The following is a 7,773-nucleotide window of genomic DNA, read 5'->3' on the forward strand; positions in this document are numbered from 1 at the left end:
TCGGACCTTCCTTTGTGCTGTAAAAGGCACCGTACGGCATGAAAGCGTGACCTTTGACCTTTAGAGCTTTGTTATATTTGAAGCCGTAACCTTTGACATTAGGAGCAGCTGAGGCATCAATCTGCATGTACTTTTCGAGCCGGTTCTAATGAGAGTAAGCTCAAAGCGGTCGGACCTTCCTTTGTGCCGTAAAGGGCACCGTACAGCATGAAAACGTGACCTCTGACCTCGGTTTTGACCTTGTCGAAGGTCGCAGGGTCCCCAAATATTGCAAGCGGGTTCCACACATGTTAACCAACACACTCTCAAGGTTTCGGAGCGCCAACCACATTCTTTACATTTTCTACCCCTCCCCACCACAAGCCTGTCAGACCCTTAGCTTATGGGAGGATTTTGTGAGAAAGTTTGACATTTAATTGAATAAACATTTCCCTACATGGGAAGTGGGATGCCATATTGATGTATGGACACCCCCCCCCCACGGGAAGTGGGACACCATATTGATGTATGGACACCATTACATGGGAAGTGGGATGCCATATTGATCTGTGGACACCCCTACATCAGGGTTTCCGCTAGGATTTTTTCTCGCCGGTCAAATGTCCGGGCAGAATTTATTTTACCAGACTAATTTGAAACTTACCGGTCATATTTCAATAATAATCAAAACTGCGGTCACAGACGTGCACGCAGTTGTGGGCGGGCCTTCGCGTCCGAGCGCCTGTCGGGGAGGGTCGCCGGTCGTCCCGGCGTCCTGCAGGCGTGCTGGAGTCGTGGTAAATGAGCTGCGTGTGATCTGACCAGGAGGTATTAGGCTTGTGTGTTAGTGGTTCTGGCTGTGTAAGCAGGGTGTTGATTTGTGGTTCATGTTATAGTTGTTGAATGGAGGTATAGTTAAGAGTTGTTTGAGTTTTTACGGGATATATTTGGCGTGTTAAAGAAATGTGTACAGTCCAACAATAGTTCAAGCCACTACAGGGATTTGAACCCTGTCTCATATGAGAGTCCATACCAGTGGTGTTTGCTTTTTGTGGCTGTGTGTATTGATCAAAAAGCAAACCTGCAATACAGTTGTTAATGTGATGTTGTCAATGAAATAATAAGGGGAAGAATAAAGTTTTGAAGTACTATAGTGGAATGCTGTAAACAGCATTCACACTAACTAGACAAACAGTCAATAAAGGCGATGACGTGACGTTTGCGCGTCCCCGCGACATAACACCGGCTCCCGTCGTTCACTTAAAAGAGCCGGCTCTTTGACCCGGCTCGTTCACGACCGACACATCACTAGTAAGAGGGGGGGGATGGCGTTCCCCCACGTCCACAATCACTACACTAAGCAAGCCATATGTTGTTCATCACTTTGGTTTAAAAGGCCCCCATATCAGCATGAGTAATAGCAGTGGCTGTTGTATAAAGTTGGCCTGTAGAAACGTCGCCCAGCTAAGCATGCGTGATTAGCTGAGGTAGCAATAGCACTGCACACACCCACGTGTTGCAATACTAACACACAATGTCAATGACCGTCATAGCACTTGCACACATCAATGCAATACACAATTGGCAATATATTACTCGTTTTACACTGCAAAGAAGGGTTCTATTCACTTCGATGACTGACGTTATCTGGCCGTAGCCTACGTGCCGTGGACACGCGGATAGCTCGATGACTGTGGGGGTGAGGCAGCAAGTGAATGCAAACCTGATCTGCACAGGGAAAGCGCTACCTGACTTAAACCACTCCCTGAAGTCTGTATTCTTCTTCGTGTCCTTTGGTGTTTTTTGGTGGTTGGCTAACCAGGTTGCAGGTGCATTACCGCCTCCAACGGAACGGGAGTGTGCACAACACAGTTATATGCAACTACTTATTGCGGTAACTAATGGCGTTACTAGTTACCTATTCCCATTAATTAACGCCGTTATAGTTACTGTGATTGAAATGGGTGTGTTACTGCGTTACATTATGTGATCCAACTGAACCCTTGCCTTATGGCGAAAATGCACAGACACACTTGCTAACACACACAAATACACAGCAACGCCCACCACCAGCACATACACATGCACACAATGGCACATGCAAGTATCAGCGAGAGCAGCAGTGCATTTACAACTTGGAGATATAAGCACTATTGTGAATTTGTGGGGATAAAGGACGCACAAAATATTACAGATATATATATATATATATAAACACTAGATGAGTGACCCGCACTGCTGGCCAATGGAGACTGACGTCGCCACATGGCACCCATCGTGGCACAGGCAGCGCGCTCATTCATAACATCATGTATATGGTGCACGATTGAAATAACCGTAGATTGCTCAGTTATCAACCAATTTCCTAACTGTTGCAGTTGTTAGACACATCGAAGATGTAGTCATGATACTGCATACTTATATGTATAGTTATGACCTTCTTTTCTCAACATCTCTTGTTGTCTCCTGTATCATAGCCATGCTAATAACGTTTATAATAAACCCATCCGTTAGTAAATCAGTCAAGATTTACGCAACATAAGAGTGTTTTCGTGAAGATCACTCACCTTACAACAGCTGTAATGTAGTTGTTGACTGTGTCAAGATGGCCGCCAGTGACCTACGCTGGCAACTCCCCCTTGAGCCATCTAGTGTTTATATATCTACGGTAGTAATGACCAGTGACCCATATGGAACTTGGCTATACATTAAAAAAGAACTATATTCCAAACAGCCTACAGCTGATAACAGTCTGTCTGATAATAATCCGGTCTAACACCACGTCAATGGTAATACATTACAATATCACGTCAGTCATTACCAGATACCTCACGAGACGTATTTCAGTGACAGCTTCGTGCCATTAGCAGTTAATGTATACATACTAGCAACTGTAGACATTATAATAACTGTACTCCAAACAATATAGAGTAATTGACAGAGGTGCAGCACCAAACAAAACGCTATAAACTGACTCAATGAAACCAACAAGGCAATGTACATCCTCCCTAAAAAGCTGCACTGCGAAGTTGTCAGCCCTGGACAGTATGCAGGGCCATCCCTGGCCAACTTGGGGCCCCAAGCCACATTGTGAGATGACGATCTCCACGAGGATATCCATCCAGGACCTATGATCCAGGACCACAGCCACGACTCGCGATCCAGGGCTCGCGATCCAGGACACAGGACCGCAGGATCATCCATGTCTCCGGATCCCGGCGTATATATATAGACACCAAAAAGAAAGAAATGTGGGGAAGCTGGGTTATTCGGAACATGAGAGGACACAGGTATAGACAGAGACAAGGAAGAAGTAAGATGTCCCCCGACAAACTAAGCCTATATCAGCAAAACTAGGGGCTGAATCTAATCAGCCCTAACTATAAGCTTTATCAAAAAGGAAGGTCTTAAGCGCACTCTTAAAAACGGATAGGGTGTCTGCCGCCTGAACACAAATTGGAAGCTGATTCCACAAATGTGGAGCTTGATAGTGTGGGAAAATGTGCGCAAAATGCATGAAAACGGGCCATCTTTGGAAATTGCCATTTTTGTGGGGGGCGGGGCTAATCAAAAGCCCTTTGAAATATGTGTGCCATCATAATTGCAATGTGTATACAGCATTTCGTGAATATCTGGAAAACCATATGCGAGTAGTTTGGAGTCATTTGAGACATGTAAATCGTCAAAAATGGTACATTCTCTGTTAGCTTACGTTCGCCCCGATTGAGCTAGCAACTATTTTATTCGCAATTTAACATGATATTGGATATGGGCTTAACTTGTCCTGGTCTGGAATTTTCCCGATCTTTTCCCGAGGAGGTGTTTGCGAAAAAGCGCTTAAAATGCATGAATAACACAGATTTTTCAAAATGGCCGACTTTCTGGGGGGCGGGGCTAATGGAAGCTATTTTGAAATATGTCCGCAATTTCATCAGTAATGTCTGTGGCAAGATTGGGGTAGTTTGGAGAAACTATATGTGACTATCGCACAATAGGGGGCGCTACTGAGCTGGTGTACAAAAATGTACATTTTTTTTGTACAGTCTGGAAAAAGACGTGGGTTGTGACGTGTGTTCCAAGTTTTGCGTCCGAAAGTCATTTTAGCGATTTTTTGGCATTTAAATCGTCAAAATTGGTACATTTTCCATTAGCTTACGAGCTCCCCGTTTGAGCAGTCGACTATTCATTCGCAATTTAGCATCACATTGGATATGGGCTGATCTTGTCCTGGTATGAAATTTTTCCGATCATTTTCCTAGGACAAGTATGCGAAAATGCGCTTAAAATGGACATATTTCAAAATGGCCGACTTCATGGGGGGCGGAGATAATGGAAGCCATTTTGAAATATGTCCGCATTTCCATGAGGAATCTCTGTGCCAAGTTTCGGGTAGTTCGAAGAAACTATATTTGACTACCGCACAATAGGGGGCGCTACTGAGACATATTTGCTAAAACGTCCGATTTTTTTCCACAGTCTGGAAAGGGTTGTGGGCTGTGACATGCGTTCCGAATTTAAAGGCCGTAACTCATTTTCTCCCCTACTTATGGCTCGGTACATTTTTTAACCCTTCGATTTCGAGAAAAAACTGAATAGGACACGCCCACATTTTTCATTGGTTGCGACCCTTTAAATCTCAGTTTATACTCACCCTGCCAGTATGTCTATGACAATATATATTTTTTTAGTCCATCGGTTCTTGAGATATAAATTAGTTGTGTTTTTGGCGCCCCCTATTGTTCGAAATGAACATTGTTTGTTGTGCCTATTCCCCAAGACACATTGAACCTATCCACCGAAATCTGTGATATTTGGATACATTTTGGATGAATTGTGAGCATTTATGTGTAGGCCACACCCTTTTGCTAATACGTTTTGATTGATGTCGGCCACATTTTTCCACACCTCGTGCTCATTTTGTACGGTAATGTGTCTGCCCCTCCATTGATGCTGTGCACTAAGTTTGGTTTGGAAAATCGAGAAATTGGAATTTAAGTTAATATTTCAATGTTTTTCACATTATGCTAATTTAAAAAAAATCAAAGTAGGCGGAGCTTCGGGATATGAGAGGATAATATGTAGAGCTGCTCCACCCGGATAAGTGTGCAAAATGTCAGGTCCGTCAGACTTACGCTGCGACTTTGTACATTTTTCGAAACACTGAATTTACACAGGTGGCGCTAGAGAGCAAGGTGAAAAATGTTCTCCCCTCGAATCCAGAATGTTAACATTTTCACCGGTCCTGGCGGCGTTGCCAAATGTCGCTACATGAATAGTGTCGTAACCCCCTCAAAAACAGGTCGAAAGTGCAGAACCGGTAACAGAAGAATAATAATACTGACGATTTCAATAGGTCTTTGCACTACGTGCTCAGGCCCTAATAATAATAGTTGTGTAGCAGAGTTTCCGTTAGCAGGTAATTACCGGACTATGAGCAGATATGCTGATGTTTAAAACTCAGTTCACGGGGCTCATTTTTATATTGCTTCAGTTTATAATCGTAACAGATCGAAAAATTCAGATTCATATTTCAATAAATGATTCCACAAACAACAAACAACATAATTATGACATTCAAACAAACTACTTGTAGTAGATAACGTACATTATTCAGAAGTTTACATCAACTTTGAATAATAACATGGGAGAAACGGATCCTCTCTTTTCCTCTCTCCCTCCCTCTCCCTCCCTCTCTCTCCTGACAGCTCGTCAGTTTCTCATGCAGCTCCTGCAGCTTGCTAAACAGTGGGCGGGGCTTCAGGTGATTATGCAGAGCTGCGTGTCTCGGTCTGACTCAGCAGCTGATCTGATCTCTCTCTCGCTCCGGTTACACTTCACTCGCGTTTATGTCCATATCGATCAGAACCAGCTCTCCTGATCGGCCTTTATAGAGAGCACCGATCAAACTATTAAGAGTGAATATCGGCCGATAATGACCGGCGGCCGATCGATCGGAGCCTCCCTAATTATTACCAGACATTTTGACCGTCAGGTTTTGAATTTACCGGTTTTTTATAAATTGTACCAGCTAAAAACCGGTAATTACTGGCTAACGGAAACCCTGCCCTACATGGGAAGTGGGACACCATATTGATGTATGGACACCCCTACATGGGAAGTGGGATGCCATATTGATCTGTGGACACCCCTACATGGGAAGTGGGACACCATATTGATGTATGGACACCCCACCCCCCACGGGAAGTGGGATCCCATATTGACCTGTGGACACCCCTATATGGGAAGTGGGATGCCATATTGATCTGTGGACACCCCCTTGCCCCCCCATGACTCCCTACATGGGAAGTGGGATGCCATATTGACCTGTGGACACCCCTACATGGGAAGTGGGATACCATATTGATCTGTGGACACCCCCTTGCCCCCCCTATGACTCCCTACATGGGAAGTGGGATGCCATATTGATCCGTGGACACCCCCTTGCCCCCCCCATGACTATGGCGCCACCTAGGGTCCGATACATGCATCCACCATGGCAGCATCCCACTTCTTGAGTCTTACACTGGCAGTGGACACCAAACTCGCGAGGTTATCCCTTTACCTAATATGGTGTCCCACTGCCTGGGTATCCCAATGAGAAAACTCCCCAAAAGAGGCCCTTTCTGCTACCCTGTTATGACAGAGGTAGAGAGCGTCAATACAAGTATCAATCATGCACAACATGTATATCACTGCCAGAATAAATACATTTTTATTAGCACTCACATGGATGAGGTAGCCAAAGGCAGTGCCAGTTGTATCCGCCTTTCGGACCTCGGCATTGGTCATGTTGGAGTAGACCCCCGGACGGTGGCCACAAATGCAGCTCCATGGAGGGTCATGTACCCATAGAGCAGTAGCCGGGTTGCGGTAGTCGGATTGCTGGCCATCACGTCCAGGAGCTGAGGGATGCGAGTTTTGGTCGAAGTCAAACATGCCATGATGTCTTTATGGCACGGCAGACCTTCCATCTTGTCCTGCTTCACTTGCATCTGGTGGATAAGAACCTTCTTCTTCAGGGACTTCAGGATGGCAACAACTTCCCGTTTGATTAAAATCATGTCGTTTTGGCTGAACCCGCTCCCCTTGCATGGTGTGTCTGCCATGTACTTGAGAAAGTGTGATATTTTTTTGATATAGAAGTCAGAGGTCGTGACCTGTAGGCTTGACTTTATCAGTCTCCGGGACCACCCACGTATCCTCTTCAGATCCCTCAGAAAGAGCCAGTCAGACAGGCGATTGAAACCGTGAGCCATGAAGCTTAGGAACGATTTCACTCTGCTTATTTTGGAGACTGCGTTTTCTTGGAGCCTCACTGTTGGGTCGATGTCCACATAATGCTCCCGGTATCCTTGCAGATACTCCTCTGTGAAACATAAAACAGTACTTTAAGGACAACACATTGTGTGTTACAGAAACTGCATTTGTGACATATTCAACACACTTACCCATGATGCATGGGAATGTTATGTCCCGCATTATATTCCCCCGGCCCCTGCCGCTGAACCAGGGGGAATGTATGGGAGGGGAGGTTGACGAGGCCTCGGTATACATGGATGCAGGTTCTGAGGAGCTGGATGAATGTGTGTGAGAGGCAATGGGGGACTTGCTGCAGGCGGGAATGGGAGACCTGCTGCAGGCGGGAATGGGAGACTTGCTGCAGGAGGAACCTTTCGACTTGGACAGCCTCTTTGGTGTCGACTCTGTTCGGGGTCGTTTCTTTAGAAACACCCGCTCTCGTTCCTCCCCATCCTCTTCATCGAACCCATGCATGTCCCCGGCCCGCTGGTCCAT

The sequence above is a fragment of the Pseudochaenichthys georgianus genome, unplaced genomic scaffold, assembly GCF_902827115.2.
Source record: "Pseudochaenichthys georgianus unplaced genomic scaffold, fPseGeo1.2 scaffold_267_arrow_ctg1, whole genome shotgun sequence".
NCBI lineage: Eukaryota > Metazoa > Chordata > Actinopteri > Perciformes > Channichthyidae > Pseudochaenichthys > Pseudochaenichthys georgianus.